Genomic DNA, 21,124 nt, shown 5'->3' on the forward strand with positions numbered 1-21,124 from the left:
GTTTGGGTGGTACTTGCCGCTCTGAAGGATTTCCTTATTTTTAGCCATATCTTGTTCCATAAAGAGACACGCCAATCAACAACCAAGTCAGTCTCCCAAGAGAGTTCTATTGGGATTTATCCCAATTTGAAGGAGATTGTGTTAAGATGGAATAAATAGTAGAGGCCTTAGGATGAACACATAAAAAACTGTTCCAAATGTTATTAGGTGAGGAGGATGGAGAGGGGTATGTGAGAGCTGAGCACATGTATCAGAAATTGCAGTTTGTAGGGTTGAAAATTTATGTTTGAAGGAGGTCGGTAAATGATATAAGTTTTGTGCTTGCGAAAATTGAAAGGGCATGCCCAAGTGAGTAGCTCCCTAACAAATTGGGAAAGGCTTAAACTATCCATTACATCTGTTAAGTAGGCGGCATCCTTGTAATGAGTGTCTTCCAAATGAAGATTAAAATTGCCCAAGATTGTAAAGTCAGGACTAAACTGCTATGTCCAGAAGCTGGTTTAATGCAAGCATGGAAGGTGCCCTTGGGCCTCAAGGGCGATAAAGAAGCAAGTCATTAAAAGAATCATGATTTGATATTAAAATCCAAGCAATGTCTATGACTTGTGTGGGGAGAAAATTTGCACGCGTGCGTGCATGCTTGACGAGTGAGCTCGCTTTAATTAGGGCGCATTGAGCTGGCTTTATGATGTGTGCTGGTTTCGTGAAGATAGTAGTTTTCATGGTGAGCGCTCTAATTTTTTGGTTTGAAAGGGTGAGCCCACAGTCAGGACAGGAGGCCATTTCAGTGCTTTGGTCAAGACAGAGAGTGGAGCCAGGGCTGCGCTTACCTGAGGAATTCAGAAGTTGGACTCGAGTATTTCAGTGCTTCTCTGGGTTGTAGGGGCAAACTGGCATGATGGCTGGGGCTGAAAACGGTCCAAGCGCGGAAGGGCACAGACGGGCTTGCCTTTGGCACATCCACGAAGTGGACGTTCTGTCAGGGAAATTTAATAGCCCTCCATGCGAGGGGCATGTCTAACACTTGAGCGCTGAGAATGCAAAACTGACCTTAATGCCAAGTGGGGAAAGGACTGGGTTCAAATCCAGTGTCCAGCCACCCAGTAAACCTCCACAGGCTCCCCTGTGAAAGGAATGATACTGGAAAACAAAATGAATCAAATTAAATGGTGAGGAATTTAAACAATAACATTTATAAAATAGCGAAAACAAACTTTTTTTAAATATCCCCTGTTTGCCAGGCAACTCCAAACCGGAGCTGAGTGCCGGATGCACCCGGCTCCTACAAGGAAACCAACAGAATGGCTTTGAGCAGTGGTATGTTATGTTATGTTATGCTGTTTTATAACACGCTCAATTACTGCCGGAGTATCCTGGCGCGAAGATCTGGTATCAGTTCTGCTTGTCTGAGCTGTTATGTTTACTTCATTTCTCATCTCGTCTGAGCGGTTATGTTTACTTCATTTCAGATCATTATCTTCAGAGATGGTGGAGAGATTACTTTCTCAACTGCTAAGCTCTGGACATGGGAGACATCATCAAGGCTGAACTGCTGAAGGTTAAGAGGTGCACTGTGCTCCCTGACTCAGAACCTGCTTTTGGCTTAGGTGAAAACCCATTGAATATAAACAAACCTCTTTTGTCTGGTTATTTCATGCAGGTATTGGGCAATCTATTTGTTTTATTGGTGCACTGATTCGTTAGTGTTGGATGGTACACAGCCTGAAGACCTGGGTGTTCAGTCTCTGAAGCTCCAGTCCTCTCTCTCTTGCTACAACCAGCATCGCAGACTCTTACTTATTTCTACTTCTACTTGTCTGGAGCGCAGTGAAAATGAGAGAGAAAGCATTTTTCCAGGGGAGATATATGAGTGTAAAAATCTGGAAGGTGGTTAAAGTGGGGTAGGAACAACCGGAAGCAGGGACTCAGTTTTTTATTTTATGTCTTTCCCAGTAGAACCAGTGTTTTTTGCTCAAAGAGTGCTCTGGGTGCCACGTTTGAGGAGAATGAAGAGTCACGGCCAGCATGACACGTGGGTGGGGAGCCATGGGGTCGCGCAGGGACAGGGTCGCACTGCCGGGGTTTAATATAAAATAAAAAAGGTTAACTTACCTTCGCCAGCCGGTCCCGCGTCATCTCTGCTCCTCTCCTGCTCTCCGGCAGAAAGAGGAAGCAGGCAGACTCCCTCTCCTCCACTAAGCCAATCACAATGCTGATATGCAGCGTTGTGATTGGTCGGGACGCCGACCAGCCAGGCGCCTATGAGGAGGCCATCTTCTTCATGTAGCAGCCTACAAGGAGAAAAGGCAGAGTGTGTATGACTGGTTTGGTTGGCTCCAGAGTGCCGATCACACAGTCAGCACCCTCAGCAGTGGGCAAGCCACTCCTCACCTGCCCTAGAGCAGCCCCGCCCACCCGCCCCCCCAACCAAACACTTCTGCTTTCTCGCAGTGCGAGAAGCAGAAACATAAAATGGTAGTTTTACCATTTTATGTTTCTGCTTCTCGCACTGCGAGAGAGAAGTGGGGCGATGCTCCTCCGCCCTAGTGGAGGAGCCGCCCCTGAGAATGAATCAGCAACATGAGAAAAATGGTCCTACGGTATTTTATCTACAGTACACTCATAGCTGAAAAGGCTTATCAAATGAACATACACCACCACAATCACCCCTGCCCGTGCCAAAAATGTAGCAGTTAAAAAACGGAAATGTAATACATTTCCTTTATCGCACTGCGGTTCATACACATTGTATATTTTATACACACCTCATTTGCTCATCCTGACTGCTCACTAAGATTTAACCCCATGCTGCACAGCCAAGCTTCCACTTAAAATATTTTACTCATTCAGATTAGATTGTTTTTTCATTTGTTTGTTTAGAACGAATAGGGTATAGGGCCTTCCCAAACACAGACACAGGTTGGACACCTTGAACATCGCTAAATAACAATCATTTTAAAACTTGTATAAAATACAATGAAAAAGGGAAAACAGTTTCCCAAAAACTGCCCAGACATTTCTCCTCCTCGATACTCAAACACAGGAATAACAAGTATTGGCAAAGCCAGTAGTCTGGCTTTAATATGCTAACAAATGCAAGCAGAATTTGTACACCTCTCAGTTTACATGCATTAGTACATTAAATCAAACTTTCAAGCCAAACCCACATATTTGTTTTATCAGTGACTGCCACTCCAGAAATTGAGGGTGTGTGGTCAAACATACAAACTACTATGCAATTGGACAACTATAGTGGACAACAACACAGATGTACCATGCATGTTATGCTCCGGGTAGATGTCTGACGTCACTTGAATAGACAGGGCACAATTGGAAGCTGACACAAGACTATGGACTGAAGAACCAGGTTTTTTAGAACCCAGCGGCGCCAGGGACACGCCCGAAGTCTTCGGATTCACCTGTCTTGGTATACAGAGATACGAAATACTTCTAGGTGGCGTCAGAGATCAAATTTATGAGCTGCAGCTAGTAACAGTAATCCCAGCAATTCAACACGGTGTACAACTCAGGAAACTGCTCAATTTTCGTAGAGCAAGACATCTCTTTTTATGCACAATATTCTCATTACAAATGCACACCCACTGCGACAAATTCTGACGAATTAAATACATTTTCCCACACATTATCACATTCCAAAAAGCTCAGTTTACATCGTACCAACCCACAAGTTAATTATTAGGAATGTCCCAAATTCAATTTCCTTAGGTAAGTATCAGGGACCCCCTGTTAAGGATCGACTCCTGGGTCAGGGAAACAACAATTTTAAAAAAAGTACACACCCAGGCAGACTTAGGCTACAAAGAACTGGCTAGATCCTAACATGTTAGTGTCAAACACATTTTGATAAATACACAAAAAAACAATTAGAACAATAGACTGTAATGATATCAAAAAATATACTTTTAATTTCAATCTCTTTTAAAACATTATAAAATGAAGGGTTGGTGAATATCCCTTGATTATATATAGTGCATATATTTATGAATTTGATACACTGATCATGAATGACAATTCCATAATATACTGATAAAATTAGAACAGAAAGGAAATAATTAAAACTCAGTTTCAAAGTTATTTCGTCAATTTTTTTGGGTAGACTCGGGCTGTGTCAACGCGTTTCGACAAATTTCTTGTCTTCATCAGGACTTATTAGAATATGCAGCCACTTTTTTTCTTCTAAACAAAATAAAACAAATTTTTAGGTAAATATTTGGCCAGCACTTTCTAGATTATCATCAACAACTATTAAAAAACTGAAAGAGACCATCAAATTACAAAAGTACATAACAGTCCATTGATAATTCAAAGATATCATGCATCCGCTCTAGAAGAGTCAAGAATAAATTTATTTTCTTAGCCAGACTTTTGTTTGCATATACGTGATAGTGCAGAATCGTAGAAACCAGAAGAGCGTATTCATTTTACCAATAAACAATGGCATTCCTCTATATCTCAATTCTAGAGAAACCACAACGATCAACATTAACTTAAGATGCAGAAAAATAGGTTAGTGGCGTGGAGAGATTGTTTTTTTTAAAAACTTTATCTACATATGTTATCAAACCGTTTGGGATTTATTTTTCTTAGACAAGGTCAGGAGTCATTGAGAGAATTGTTCTCATAAACTCTCTTAAATTACATTCAGTAACCAAGCAAAACATAATATGTATTCACCATGTTTTGTTGCAGCTATTCAGAAAACAGGAGTTAGGAGTGAGGCACCTCCTCTATATTAGATGTGGGCGGTATGTGATATCTGTTTGGTAAAAAGATAAACCATATTGAGTATTAGTTTCTTGATGTACATTTTAATTCTAATAGTTAAAAAATGTTTCCAAACTTTAGTCCCTGATGTTCTACTTATTAGAGGTGTTACCTGATAAAACAGTATTCACTGCAAACTTCTCACTCCCCCTCTGTTAGCTTCTCATTAGTCTTCAGCATAAAATATATCCAAGAGTCGATTTTGATAACCGTGGGCAAAGGGACCATCCACTTTTTCGTTACAAGTGGGAAAGTTCCTGTGTAAATGCAACATGGATAGACTCAGATCTATTTATTCTGTAAAAATATTTATTTACTCGTTTTAGGTGGTGATAACTATTCGTAGTTTACCTTGTTCTTTAGATATAGTTGTTCTAACTCGGATAGTGTGTGTCTGAAGACTCGGTATCCATCAGAGGCTGTGATCTTAGGGGGCGTGGTTCAGCTCCGTGTGATTAGTTGTGGTCAAAGTTAAAACTGCTGTTTGCTGTGATCGTCTAAAGCCATTCTACACAAAGGGGGCAAGAGCGACAGTTATTAGTTCTTTATTCATAAGGTTCGATCGATGCTTAGTCTAATTAGGTACAATCTTTTCGCCCCGGTCCCTAGCTAGTTTGTTTACCTGCCGGATTCAATCCGATTGGTAGAAACGGAGACGGGGGCGTTTTTCTGCTTATCTGCTTTCCTGTATCTTATCGCGGTACAGAGTCCCCGCCGAAATACCAATTGCGCTGTGCCGGATGTCCGTTACGCTCTGACGTTTGCTCCAAATTCTAGGGGAGATATATAAAAAAGAAGAAAATACTATCCTTAGTGACCCAATTATTCAGTCAGTTTCTCTAGAATTGAGATATAGAGGAATGCCATTGTTTATTGGTAAAATGAATACGCTCTTCTGGTTTCTACGATTCTGCACTATCACGTATATGCAAACAAAAGTCTGGCTAAGAAAATAAATTTATTCTTGACTCTTCTAGAGCGGATGCATGATATCTTTGAATTATCAATGGACTGTTATGTACTTTTGTAATTTGATGGTCTCTTTCAATTTTTTAATAGTTGTTGATGATAATCTAGAAAGTGCTGGCCAAATATTTACCTAAAAATTTGTTTTATTTTGTTTAGAAGAAAAAAAGTGGCTGCATATTCTAATAAGTCCTGATGAAGACAAGAAATTTGTCGAAACGCGTTGACACAGCCCGAGTCTACCCAAAAAAATTGACGAAATAACTTTGAAACTGAGTTTTAATTATTTCCTTTCTGTTCTAATTTTATCAGTATATTATGGAATTGTCATTCATGATCAGTGTATCAAATTCATAAATATATGCACTATATATAATCAAGGGATATTCACCAACCCTTCATTTTATAATGTTTTAAAAGAGATTGAAATTAAAAGTATATTTTTTGATATCATTACAGTCTATTGTTCTAATTGTTTTTTTGTGTATTTATCAAAATGTGTTTGACACTAACATGTTAGGATCTAGCCAGTTCTTTGTAGCCTAAGTCTGCCTGGGTGTGTACTTTTTTCAAAACCAAATTCAATTTCCACAAGCCGGACAAACCCATAATTGAAAGCACTACACTACCCATGTAATGAAAAGTCGTAAGGAAAGAAACAATTCAGATGCTGAATAGGATAAGATATGTGCAAGGAAACTAAAAGTTAACGATATCATGAACATTGATTGGCAATTTCAGACAACGATCAGCTAGAGAAATTGGCCTCGCAAAAGGGGTCAGTTTCAGGTGACGGGGTCAGCGTCCTGCAGTTCACTCACAAGTCAGAAAAGGCCTAGTTAATACGTACATGAACAACGAAGCCCATGCAACTTTGTTCGTTCGGTTACCTCCACGGCCTACGTGAGGGCAACACAAAATGGCATCACGAACAACTCAAACAAAATGGAGTCTGGTCCCGAAAATCACATAACCTCAGACCCTCCTTTTGGCATTACGTAGGCAATAACCTAAACTCATGTCAATCTGAATCTAGGTCTATGTCTATTCTCATCAGGTCATCAAGGTGTTGCTGTAGCATCATCTTATTATCCTTCGCTTCTCTCGGGACGGGTCTTCTCACGCACATCGTAGCACAAAGACTACAAATGGCGGGACCACACTGGGTGCATAAACAACACGAGAAAAGGATAGCTAAAGCCTTACCAAGGAACATCAGAATCTTCCATCCCCATCTGGACAACAATTCCCAAAACCATCTTATCAACGACCAGTTCCCTTCGTCTACATGTATAGACTCAGCAAAGTTATGTAACTTCAAGATGGCTTGGTACACTGTCGGGGCATTATCTGGTATGAAAACACAACAACCAGACCCGATCAATTTACATACTCCACCTCTATCTGCAAGTATAATATCTAGAACAATACGGTTCTGTAACGTCATAAGACGATCCGCTTGAAGCTCAGCTGTAATATTGCTAAGGGCACCAGCAGTTTCATTTATAGTGGCCTCAACCACTCTCGTAAGCTGACGAACATTCCTATTATTAGCCATAGGACCCCAAAAGGGCACAAAACCCTTAAAGAAGTCTCCAGCTTCTTGTGCGACAGTATCTCTCGCATCGATGACACCTCTACCATATCTTGTCTTATGGTAACTGAAAACAGCAGTGCATGTAGGGGGAAGCAAAAATGCCACATAACATGTGCCTGAAAAATCAGGGGCAATTGGCTGGCACGAACGGTGGAGATTTCTGGGATGTATAGACATAGGTGTGAACACACACACTCTTACCAAGCTGAGCTCTCGGATTCTGACCATTACTTTGCAGACAAAAATGACCTCGGTGGGGTACAATCCAAATTGGGGGAGACCTTTTTCGTCTCTCCTTCTCTGTCAAGCTAATGCTATATCCAATCTTGTTCCAACCAATATATGCTCGTACCTCATCCTTAGGGATAGCATTATACGCATCAATATCTCTGATCATATCTACTATTCCCTGTATCAAGGCATTATTACTCGCATTATCTTTGACGGAACGTACAGGAGATGCTTCATTCGCATAGATAAACATTGCTTGGAGTGCCCATACTGACCCATTAGACGAAAAAGGCAAAACCAAATATGGCATTCCCTTATCTGTCGTATGCGGCATAAGACCACATACCCAACAATTCGTGGTATTTACTACTAGCTGATGTTGATGCAACATAAATGAATAAATGTATAAATGAATTGTTAACAAATTCTGATCTTCGTGTCTGCACAAGTTCAGGCAACGTGTGAAATTCATGTGAAGAAACAGTAGAAAAAGAAAGAGTAGGTTGGGACGTAGATGCAAGCGTCTGTTGTGTAACATAGACAATCCAACCCACACAAGCCAATATAATACTCAAAAGCATTAAAAAAACACAATATCAAAAAACATTTGCTACGGACCAATATACACATTCTCATTTTAGAATCAGTTCTCTTAACACCCTTATCAGACTCAAAAAACTCCATCCTCTAACGTGCTGCTCACGGCTATTACCTTCTTCACTTAAGTGTGCGTCAAGATCGTACTAACGACCAGGAACCACAGACCTTTCGTCAATTCGTGGCTCACCCCTTAAGGCTGTACCGTGACCCTGCAGCGGAGTCTGGATGGTGACTCGAAAAAGAAAAAGAAAAAAAAGTCTCTTGATCTGACAAGGTGTAACTCACAACAACAAAAAATTCAAGTTTATTTGTCCATTTATTTATCCTTTCTCGGTCTCAGGTTGTAACGCTCTTTGCCAGGCACAGTTTGCTCTTGAAAAAGTGTTTCCGGATCCGATGTATCCAAACTTAGGTGTGACGGCACAGCAGCTTGCAGAAGTTCATCATCCGCACGTTCAGACTGAGTCCATATCAATTGTGCGTCACTAAAAGGTACAAATCTAGGAATTCTCTCACATTCAGAATCAGCTTTACCTTCCCTCACCCACTTGTCATACGGTAAGGGCAACTGAACCTTTTTACAATGGGTACCATGTACCCAATTCTTTTTACCAGCTACCCTAACTGCAGTCCGAGTCGCTAACAGTACTAGACGCGGTCCAGTCCACCTCGGCTCCAAATTCTTAGTTCGTTGGAAGTTTCTGGTAAGAACATAATCACCAGGTTGAATCGTGTGGCCTGGATCCGCAGTCGCTGTCGGCAAACTGTCATAGACCTGTTGGTGGAGAACACCTAATTTAGCAGTCAAGTCATGTAAGTAATCCACCAACATAGGGAACTCGATATCACTATATTTCTTAGGCCGCGGCACACCCCAAACATTGGCCGGACGACCAAAAAGGATTTCATATGGGCTAAGTCCCACCCGAGAATGTACTGTCGTCCTTGTTGACAAAAGGGCCAACGGCAAAGCATCTGGCCATGTAAGACCAGAGCTCGCTTGTATTTTAGCTAACTTCAACTTCAGAGTGCCATTATAGCACTCGACAAGTCCAGCAGACTGGGGGTGATTCGCAGCATGGAATTTCTGATTGATACCCAAAACCGCACACACTTTCTTCATGATCTGACCCACAAATTCACTCCCATTGTCGCTCCATACAATTCTCTGCAAACCATACCTAGGGAAGTACTCCTTTAGCAAAACCTTGGCTGTAGACAAGGCAGTATTATCCTTTAAGAGGTAGGCCTCTATCCATCTGGAAAAGGCACAAACAACCACAAGGACATACTTCAGGCTATTACATCTCTCCATGTGAATGTAATCTAACTGTATCACTTCAAACGGATACGTTGGAGGAGCAAAATGACCAGCTGGAGTTGGAGTTCCCTTTCCAGGACTATACATCAGACAAATCATGCAATGCTTCACCACATTATCAGCACATTTAGGAATTCCAGCATTCTGCCATACTGGAGCCAACAACTTGCATATCCCATTCGAACTAATGTGTGCCATTCCATGAGCCATAGTAACCACTGGGAGCACATACGCATCAGGCAACAACCATCTCTGGTGCTCCGACCACTCAATCCAACAACCTGTCGAATCCAACATACCCGTAGTTTCTCTCCACACACTCACTTCTTTTTCCGTAGCTTCAGCCTGAATCAACTTAACACTTTCTATTGTGTCTTCACACATTCCTCCAGCCATAACCCAGTTATCAGGGCCCGCAACATACATTCGACTCATCATATCTTTCGCCGTTTCTTTTGCAACTTCATCCGCAAACGCATTTCCTCGGCCCACATCATCCACAACCTTCTTATGGGCACTACACTTCACAATTGCAATCTGCTTTGGGAGAGTAAGTGATTCAAGCAGTTCATTTACTAATTGCCCATGCTGAATTTTCATACCATGGGAAGTAAGAAATCCTCTCTCTCTTCACAAGCGTCCAAAACTGCGGGCAACACCAAACGCATACTGGCTATCAGTATAAACATTCACTCGCTTTCCTTCTGACAACACACACGCTCTAGTCAATGCTATCAACTCTGCTGCTTGCGCAGAATTCTGTGCTATACGTGCTGTTTCAACAACTGTATGTAAAGTTGTGACAGCATATGCTGCAGTCGTCTCTCCATTCGGAAGCTTGAAACACGAACCATCTACCCATAGGGTACCATCAGCATTTGAAAGAGGAGTATCTTTTAAATCAATTCTAGCCTTTGTTTCCTCCTCTGTCCGGAGAAAACAATCATGCTGTTCCTGAACATCTGTCTCTACAGAAATCTGCAACAACGTAGCTGGATTCAACACATTGCACCTCTTGATGTGTACATGTCTAGCCAAAAGCGTCAACTCATAACCTAGTTCAAGTTCAAGTTAAACGTGCACTAGTAAGGTGCTGTGTCTTGGTCTTATTCAATAAGGTATCCACTGCATGTGGGACCATCACAATCAGCGTATTATCCAATACCAAACCAGCAGACTGTCGGCTAGCAACAGCCGCTGCCGCTTAGCTTTCAAACAACTCGGCAACGCCCTAGCTACCGGATCTAACATAGCTGAAAAATATGCACATGGACGCTGCTTATCTCCAAATTGTTGCGTTAACACTGACAATGCACAACCTTCTCTCTCGTGTACATACATTGTAAAAGGTTTACTGTAGTCCGGGGTACCCAACACCGGAGCAGAACACAATGCATCATGTAATTCAGAAAAACTCTTCTGACATTCGTCAGACCAAGGGAGAGGATGCGGAGTATCTTTAAGAGTCAATGCCAACAGAGGTTTCGCTATCAGGGAAAAATTCGGGATCCACTGTCTACAATACGAAGTGATACCCAAGAAAGCATGCACTTCTCTCTGTGTGGATGGCACACTCATTTGAGCAATCGCTTGAATTCGTTCTGGGATCAATCGTCTTCCCTCTTTCGACAAGAGATGACCTAAGTAGGTTACTTCTTGGCGGCAATACTGCAACTTCGAAGGTGACACTTTAACACTTTATGATGAAGGTCAGACAAATATCGTAACAAAGAAAGAGTAGCCTCTTTACAAATCTCTTCATCATCAGCAGCAACCAGCAGATCATCAACATACTGGATAAGAGTAGCACCAGAAGGCAATACAAAATCATCAAGCTGAGTTTTCAACGCCTGACTATAGATGGAGGGACTTTCACAATAACCTTGAGGAGCACGCTTAAACCGGAAGCTTCGACCTCCTAAAGAGAAGCCAAAAATATCTCTACTCTCCTCAGCAATCGGAATACTAAAGAAAGCGTTCTGCAAGTCGATAACTGAAAACCAAGCAGCTGAAGCAGGGATCAGAGTCAACAAAGCAGTGATGTCTGGAACAACAGGAAACTGTGACACGACAATTTTATTGACCTCTCGAAGGTCAATCACAAACCGGTACACAGGTGGCTGAGAAGCATCAGTACGCTTAAGGACAGGCAGACTGTTACACACATTACCTCTCGTTTCTTCAACTACACCCTTCTCAACCAAATCATAGATAATCGCTAAAAGAGCTCTCTCGCCATCACTAGATATTTTATATTGTGTAATACTAGGTAGCCTAGCATTCGACTTAAGGGTAACAACATAGGGTGGAATCTGCAAAAGATCAACATCATTGGGACCTGTAGCCCAAAGTGTATCAGGAAGCGAACGCAATTCCAGTGGAAGACAATCTTTAGACAAATACATTGGAGAAATCACTCTTACCCACTGTAAGATGTACTCCTGAAGGAGAACAATGTAATGTCGCACACAATCTTTTCAGCAAGTCCAAACCCAACAAATTCTCACCACAACCAGTCGTTAGAATAAGGGGAGCTTCCAATTCACAAGGACCATTAGAAAGGGGCAAAGGACTAGAAACCGGATTACGAACTGGGGCGCCAGAAAATCCTACTGAAACATTGGTCAAGCCAGACAAAGGTGCGCCAGGAAGTTTAGAGTGCATAATAGAACTCTTTGTCGCACCAGTATCCACAAGAAAAGGTTCTACCACACCTGATGTAATCACTTCAACATAAGGTCCACTCTGGTCTACTGGAACTGACACTACTTCCTCACTTTGCCCATGGTTGTCCTAACTGTCTTTATAGCCAGCACTCTCACTCTCGACACAATAATCATCAGCGTAGTACTGGGCAGACTGAACAGCCGGAACATTCTGTCCGTAAAAATAATTCGCAGAATTCTGAAGGGGAAAGGAACGCTCATTCTGGGGAAACACACCACGTCCCCTACCCCTAGGAGCTTGTTGGAAACCACCACGACCTCTTTGACCAGATACACCACTCACACGCTGTAACAAAATCGGACAACTATTCTTGAAATGACCTTCCTCTCTGCAGTAAGCACACTGATTAGGGCCTAGCGGGAGTCGCGGAGCGAAAAACTCAGGCTTCTGTAACAATCTCTGAAACTGTGGGGGTTGCTGAAACTGAGGCTTATTCGGACGAGGTGGATAAGCTTGCTGTAAAAGAGCTTTAGTCTTCAAGTCTCTAGTTTTCTTCTCTACTTTATCCTTCTCATCTTTATCCCTATTCTTGTAATATTGGGCAGTAGACAATATCTGGGCCGACGAAGAAACAGCCCATGAACTCTCAGAGCCCTTTAACTTACTAGAAAGTTTGGGAAGCAAATTAAAGACAAATTTGTCCACGAACAACCTCTGACCACCTTCAGTGCTCATATCCTGACCACTATGATCGATGAAAGTCTCCTCAAACCTAGTAAAGAAATCAGACACACTCTCGTCTTTCTTTTGTTTGCATGCTGCTGGCTTATCCAAATTCACTCGTAAAGGAGGCATCATAGTTTTCATTAAATTAATAATCCTACCAGGTAATTCTGCAACTAAAGGTTCAGGTTTGGCACCTCCTACCTGCCGACTATCTGCAGCAGTAATATTAACCCACGTATCTCCTAACTCTGGCGCATGATCCTCATGACGGATCTTCGCCCACAAAGGTTGAGGAACTACATTACCCATCAACATATCTATGTCAGTTAAATTCATAATACACGCATCAACTGTCTGAGACAACTCCTTGTAATAACCAGCAGGATTTTTACTGGGGTCAGGTAAGGTCTGCTTAAGAGCCAAGACCTCTGCTCTCTTCCAAGGAACATGTACCCATACTTGCTGAAAATGAGCCTGTGCGGCCTGAATACCTTGATTAGCATCAGCAGCAACTGCCTCTCTCCATACAGGGGGAACCTCCTTCATAGGATACTGCTTCACGTTCCTCCTAACAGAAGAATCAGGTTCGTACAATGTCTGAGGCGAAAGTCTAGACCTAAAAGCAAGTATCACCTCTACTGCATCTGCAACATCAGACTCCACTATCGTCCCTTTAGCAAATTCTGACTGGACATCAAGCACTTCCTGCGGAATCAGACCCAACTCATTATTTTCCCATTCCTGACGGAGAAAAGCACACATTACATCAAAAACATACCTTTGCTTCGGCGGATCCCACTGAAAGAAAACATCCATAACCGCTTGCAAATCATACCTAGAAGCATTTAAAACCCATCTACGAGCCAATGGATCCAACACCTTCCGCTCTTCCGAACTAGGAAGCTGACTACGGACTCTGCTTATGTTCCGAAACAGGGGTCATATTCAGTGACCCAAACAATGGAGACAAAAGATTAGCATCAGTCTCAGTCATTCGTTTTCGAGCAGAAGGAGAAGAAGTAGACATAAAGACAGGAGAATGAATATTTTTAGGCAAGAGAGGTGTAGGGACAAAAGTAGCAGGAATCGGAGAAACAGGAATGGAAGGCAAAGGAGTTTGAGGCAAGGCTGGTAGCAAAGCTGGCAGCCCTAGAGGGGGCTGCACAGTAGAAGGGAGAACCATCTGTGAAGCAACGGGTGGCTGAACAACAGCAGGGGGCTGAACAACAAAGGGTGCAACAACCAGGGGTAATGGAGGTGCAGTAGCACCCTGCACATAAGGGGTGGCAATCTCAGTAAATGAGAAATCAAAGGATCTTTTTCAGGATCTTCAATCACTTTTGGAGGAGAAGGCGACCAGGCCGGATAACATTTATCAATGGCCATGCAACGTCGTCTATCTGAGACTTCACTCCCACGCTCTTCTCCATCTTCCTTAAACTGCCTAGCAGCTTGTAGTACTGACATATTCTTATCTTTCCTATCTCTCTTTGCTTGCTTAATTTCTCGCTGTTTGGCTTCCTTACGCCAAAGGCGGAAAGAGTCAAACATCGTCGGCCGGGCTTTCTTCCTAAATAACGCAACTTCCAAATTATCTAAAATATTTAATACGAAACTACCACATTGGGGCCATCGTAGAACAGCATCTTTCCTTGTATAGCGGACCCACACTTCGTTATAAGTAATAGGACCCACTCCGTGTTTTGAATAGAACTCATAAGTCGGAGTTCCAACCGGAGGTATCGAACACAAATCCTCCAATCGGGAATCCCTATTGCAACCACAACTAAACCATTTCCTAATTTTGCTAAGACCAGGCATCTTATAGCTCACAAATCTAGCTTCAAACTTCAAGGGGTTATCAACTATCGATACACTCGTAAATATACGAGCCCCTCGGCTTCAGTTATTGCAACAACTGAATCAAAACCAAGAACCAAAACAAAGTCGTGGGAGCGACCCACTTATACTTAACCAAAATATCTGTCACGCCACCTGAAGACCTATCCATCGTCTCGCTTTACAAAGGATCAATCAAGGGTCCAAGACAGGGCGACAGTCAGGGCAGCAATCCTTCGTAGCCGTTGGAAAGCGAGAAGCCTCGCAGAAAAAACCTTCGGTCCACGTCGACATGCAGGGGTCGATGAAGTGGCGCCCTTCCTCCAGAATTTCCTCATGTGGCTCTTCACGATCCTCGGGCTTGGACCGGCACCGCTGAAGTCGCCCCACGTTGGGCGCCAACTGAAGAACCGTTTTTTTTAGAACCCAGCGGAGCCAGGGACACGCCCGAAGTCTTCGGATTCACCTGTCTTGGTATACAGAGACACGGAATACTTCTAGGTGACGTCAGAGATCAAATTTATTAGCTGCAGCTAGTAACAGTAATCCCAGCAATACAACACGGTGTACAACTCAGGAAACTGCTCAATTTTCGTAGAGCAAGACATCTCTTTTTATGCACAATATTCTCATTACAAATGCACACCCACTGCGACAAATTCTGACGAATGAAATACATTTTCCCACACATTATCACATTCCAAAAAGCTCAGTTTACATCGTACCAACCCACACGTTAATTATTAGGAATGTCCCAAATTCAATTTCCACAAGCCGGACAAACCCATAATTGAAAGCACTACCCATGTAATGAAAAGTTGTAAGGAAAGAAACAATTCAGATGCTGAATAGGATAAGATATGTGCAAGGAAACTAAAAGTTAACGATATCCTGAACACTGATTGGCAATTTCAGACAACGATCAGCTAGAGAAATTGGCCTCGCAAAAGGGGTCAGTTTCAGGTGACGGGGTCAGCGTCCTGCAGTTCACTCACAAGTCAGAAAAGGCCTAGTTAATACGTACATGAACAACGAAGCCCATGCAACTTTGTTCGTTCGGTTACCTCCACGGCCTACGTCAGGGCAACACAAAATGGCGTCACGACCAACTCAAACAAAATGGAGTCTGGTCCCGAAAATCACGGAACCTCAGGACGCCATCTATAATCCTTCCTATATGTAAAGTGATGACCCCCAAGCCCGTCTTCTACCTCTATGCTATCCAAATGGGTTACACCAAAAGCAATGGCAACCCCTTTGGTGACACGTTTCCAAAAACCCCACAAGAAGGAAGCCCGCAAAGAGGCTCTTCTGCTTCTCTCCAGGAGTGAAGGTGAACACCGACAGCTCAGACTCCATTAGAATTTACTTAGCCGGAATCCTGCAATCAATGCTTTTGGCAGCAAGTAACACTGATGTCTGTGGCCGCGTAAGCATAACTCTTGTCCCACCCGCAGACTTTATTGGAAATAACAGCCAGCCATCACAAAATAAAGATGGCAGCCAAGCTCCAACTTTGTGTGGGGCACATTCCCATTGAAAACAAACTGACCGATCTGACGTTGGGAATGAAGCAGGAATCTGACTAAAGAAATAACAGCACAGCTCATCAAGAAAAGTATGTCAACTTGGGATAATATTTGTAGGGTGATATGTACAGCGGAAATCATTTTTTCCAGACCAAAATGATTGAATTTAAAAATAACATGATATAAATTATAGAGCATTCACATACTTATATTTAGACCATACTTTGAGAAAGCTTTAATAGTGCAAAAAATGTTGCTTTTAGACTGGGAAGCGTTTTTTTAAGATAGATTCTGCTTTCACCAAATAATCCCTGCCAGCAGCTACAAACAACGCACAATGCACTTTGCATTGGAAACACTACCTTGGAGGTGGAATGATCCACCTTTCAGCCAATGTTATGAGGAAAGAATTTACTCCTCTGAAGCACACTCTATGTATCATTTTTAGAAGGCTAGAGACAGATGCTCTGACAGGCAGCTGAATGACAAGCCATAACTAAACTAACCAATAAGAAGGCTAAAAAATGACCCTCAGAATATTAATTGAAGAACAAAAAGTCTTGCCAAAACTCAATAATGTCACAATGAGACCAGAAAACAATACTAAAACCAAGAGGAGGTTAAGGATAAAGCCCAGATTGGGTTTGCATCTTGTAATGACGTATGAGGCCCTCCCCACACAAGAAGTCTGGAACCTGCAACATGTTGCAAACTTCTTTAATTATTATAATATCGCAGGAGAGCGCCGGGACCTCCGACGCCCTCAGGGGTTATCTCCCGACTCGCGCTGTGTAGCGCGATCGGGAAAATCGCCACCTCGCACGCTACGTGGTGACGTAGCGTGCAACACTAGAGTGCGACTCTACATATCTCCCCCTTTTTGTCCCACCACATAAATCACAGAGTCTCTACCGTGTAGAGCCAATTTCCTTCCTCCAGTTCATAGTCTCAAAATCTTGCAGGCCTCACCACCGCTCTGCCCACATGTGTGCGCCTTACCGGGGTGGAGATCACTTCTCTGGAACAGTTCTCAGCTGGGGTCACTGCCTTCCCCTCCAATGCACTCGGCCGTTCTCTCCGCGGGGACTCTCTCTCTTCTCCTAGATGTTCTTCGGCTCCGGAGACCTATCCGTCCCTCAGATCTCCACTCTGTACTTCCGTTTCCACGCTACCTTCTCCTTCCAGGCTGCTTGGTTCATTTCCTAGTGCCCTGGACCACTGCACTTCTCTCTCTTTGTTACGGTGCCCAGTCCAGTATCTTACTGCATTGGGACATGCGATCTTGGGACCACACATCCCCATCGCTGAGCAGCGCCGCTCTGTAGTAGACCTCCTTCACTTGTAGAGGTTGACTGTATTTGCTGTCTCCTTTTTTTCTAAGTACTGCCAGTTTGACTCTGACCCATTCCCCTCTTTCCAAGGTTGTTTCTTTCATGTTCCTCCTCTTGTTATAGTGTTCCGTATATATACGCTGGGCCTTTTCTAGATTGTGCTGCACCACCGCCGGGGTCCATTACCTTGTCATAGTCTTATCCTTCCACGCTAGATTGTCCTTTGTGAAAGGGTCTCTACCCCTCAAGATCTGGAAGGGGCTGTACCCCGTGCTCGTTGGAGTGATGCAGTAGGCCCATATCATGCTTTGTATTTCTTTCTCCCAGTCTTTTCCCATCGTGATGGTGGCTTGAATGGAACCCATTAGAACTCGGTTAAAACGCTCCACTTGTCCATTTCCAGTGGGGTGGTATATCGATGTGTGCTTGGTTTTGATGCCATTCCTCTCCATATACTTGTACCATTTCTCTGCGGTGAACTGTGGACCGTTGTCACTTAGGATGGATCTGGGTATGCCCTCTCTGAGGAAAATAGACGTGAGGAATTGAAGTATAGTGTCGGTATCCATTTCTTCTTGCCCATACACTTCTGGCCATTTTGAGTATCTGTCAATGACAACATATAGGTATTTTGGGGTGCCCTGGGTATCTAATATGGGTCCCAGAATGTCTATCGATATCTCCTCCCAGGGGTTTGTCGGATTTACAAATTTCCCTAAGGCTGGTCTCAGGGGTGTTATGGTCTTGTCTGCTCCTTGGCACTGGTCGCATTCTCTCACATGTCTCTCTATTTGGATGTCCATTCCTGGCCACCAGTATATCTGCTTTGTCCTCTTTTTGGTCTTTACAATTCCTAGATGTCCTTCATGTAGTATTGCCAGCAGGTGGGTACCAGCGTGGTCCGGGGGACAACTTTGTCCCCTCTGTACATGAATGTGCCCTTGTCATCCAGGGACAATTCTTCTCGTACTTCGTAGAACTTCTTGAGCGGTGTTCTTAGGTGTTTCTCTTCCGGCCATCCCCAAAGGATACATTCTTTTACTTCTTGGATATCTTGGTCTTCTTCATATGCTTCAAACTACTCTTGGTTGCTAATTACCTTCTCCGGGTCTTCTGTCAGAGCCACCATCTCCTCACTCTCTTCTACACCTTCCTGAGCTCTTTCCATTGCAGCAGCTCTGCTGAGGTAGTCCGCTACCCTGTTCCTGTTTCCCGGGATGTATTCCACGTCGTATCTGTATTCTAGTAGTTTCAGCGTCATCTTGGCAATTCGAGGGGTGGCACTCGCATGCCCACACGACGTGAGTACCTTGACGAGGGGTTTGTGGTCGGTTCCGAGTTGGAACCTCGTGCCCCACAAGAACGGCATTCTGCAGAACTGATAACACCCAAAACGTGTTATGAACGGTGTCAGTCTCCTGCTCTCCGGGTGCAAAGCTATTTGGTGATAGGCTGACGTGAGATCAATGGTGGAGAACCATTTTACTCCTTTTGTCTTTGCCAACATTTCTTCGATGCGGGGTAGCAGGAATTTCTCTACTACGATGCACTTGTTTAGCTCTCTCAAGTCAACGCAGAGCCGGACCTTGCCGTTGGGTTTCATCGCTACCACTAGGGGCGCCAACCACTCTGCGCAGTTTATGGGCTTGATGATTCCATTTTCCTCCAATCTGCGTAGCTCTTGTTGTACCGCCTCACGTACCGCGATGGGAACATTCCGCACCTTGTGAGAAACCGGTTGAGAGTCTTCTTTGGGTTCTATTCTATGTGTAAATTTCTCCAATTTGCCGACCTTTCCTCCAAACACTCTGGGGAAGTCCCTCTTCATTTTCTCGAAATCCGGCCAACGCTCATGTGCGGTCATCAATACTTGGTTGTCTCCTCCTGGATCCAGCTGTATGCCTAGGTCTCCTTGATCCATTCACCCTAAGACCGATGGTCCCTTCTCTGCTACGTACAACTTGCACTCTGCGCTCCATCCACTGAATTCAAAGGTCAGCGCTCTGTAGCCCACCATGGGGATCGGCTCTCCTGTGTACGTGACTGGTCTTATATCCGGAGGTTCTAACCGTGGGCCCAGACGGGGTCTGAACTTCTCGTTCCACACTGCTCTTTGGACGATGGTATACGGGGACCCCGAATCTACTACAATTCTGATCTGTACTCCTCCGATCATCATGTCGCCCTGCAGCTTGCGGGACCTTTGGCCGTCTATGCCCAGTACTTGGCCATCCACACACAGTACTGTGTCCTCTTCCTCTTGCTCTTTACCTTCCGCTTCTTCTAGATCTTGCTCCACATATTTTACAGTGTTGTGACCAGCCTTCCGGCGATATACTTTCTCGTAGTGTCCTATTAGACCACAGAACATACACCTCGCCCGGAACGCCGGACATCTTTTGTCATGGGCCTCGTGGGCTTGTCTGCCGCATCGGTAGCACGCGTTCCTGCCTCCTCTGTTCTGCTTCCCTTGCTGCGTTGGTTTCCCGGGCCATCTGTTGGGTCCTCTATTATTTGCAGTCGGGATTTTGCTCCTTCCTGCTGGTACTTCACAGTCTACCTTGTTCACCATGGGTCTCGGGGCTAGTACCCTCTTTGCTGCGTCGGCGCACCTTTTTGTCAGGTCTGCCTTTTTCACCATGGCGATCACCTCCTTGAGTGTGGCGTCTCCACTCGCCCACAATTTGTCTTGCAGAGTTTTAGTTGGTGGTGTGCATGACTATCTGGTCCTTTATGAACTCATCATGCAGCGCACATAACTTGCATGTCGTCTCCAGTTTCTTCAACGCCGCTACATATTCGTCGATTGACTCGCCCATTTCTTGCTTCCTCTGCTGGAAATTGTATGGGCATCGGTCGATCGACGTGCACACCGCAGGTTGGTAGTGATTGTTCAGCTCTGTGATGGCATGTCCAAACATGTCATCGTCTGCGGCATCTCTGGGCATGGGCACTAGGTTCTGAAATACTCTAACCCCTTCGGGGTCCAAATTGTGTAGGAGTATCCTCTTCTTTCTTTTACTTGGAAAAGCTTATCCTTGCTCGTCCTCTAGAGCTTCAATGTAGTTCATAATATACTCTCTCCAGTCCTCTCATTTCATCAGGGGCTCTCCTGGTTTGGGTAGGAACGGTATCGGCGTCGTCAGTGACGATGCCTGCGCACTCATTTCAGCGCGTCTCACTTCTTCTATCTCCTGGCCTCTTGGGCTGCCCGGCGCGCTTGCTCCCTCACCCTGCGCTGGTTGCTGTTGGGGACCCTCTGCGCCCCTTATGCCGTCTCACTGGTTCCGCCAGGGCCACCTCCTGGTTTAATGTCTTCCTTGTGTGGCCTCTACTCTGGCGTTTCTCCCCAGTTCTCTTCTTTCCCCTTCAGGTTGCCGGGGTCTCTGTGGAGCCGGTTCCTGTCTCCTTTTATTTTTATTTATTTTTTCCGTGCCTCAGTGCCCTTTGTACCTGGTCTTGTGAGCAATGCTCCAATCTTGTGTCCTCCTGTGCCTCTGCCACGCCCTCCTGCTGTGCTTGTTTGCTTTTC

The 21,124-nt window shown here is 44.1% G+C and overlaps 1 long non-coding RNA gene across 1 annotated transcript in view; it reads right to left on the minus strand.

The window, feature by feature from the left end:
* Positions 1 to 4,703: 4,703 nt before the first annotated feature.
* LOC144753473 (uncharacterized) overlaps positions 4,704 to 21,124 on the minus strand; it is a 105,036-nt gene continuing 88,615 nt past the window's right edge. The window contains exons 4-7 of the long non-coding RNA XR_013594375.1: positions 5,408 to 5,558; positions 5,137 to 5,293; positions 4,898 to 5,042; positions 4,704 to 4,777 (exon numbers count right to left, since the gene is read on the minus strand). This is a non-coding gene — a long non-coding RNA (uncharacterized LOC144753473). The remainder of the gene's footprint in view (positions 4,778 to 4,897; positions 5,043 to 5,136; positions 5,294 to 5,407; positions 5,559 to 21,124) is intronic.

The sequence above is a fragment of the Lissotriton helveticus genome, chromosome 5_1 (genome assembly GCF_964261635.1).
Source record: "Lissotriton helveticus chromosome 5_1, aLisHel1.1, whole genome shotgun sequence".
NCBI classification, from domain to species: Eukaryota; Metazoa; Chordata; class Amphibia; order Caudata; family Salamandridae; genus Lissotriton; species Lissotriton helveticus.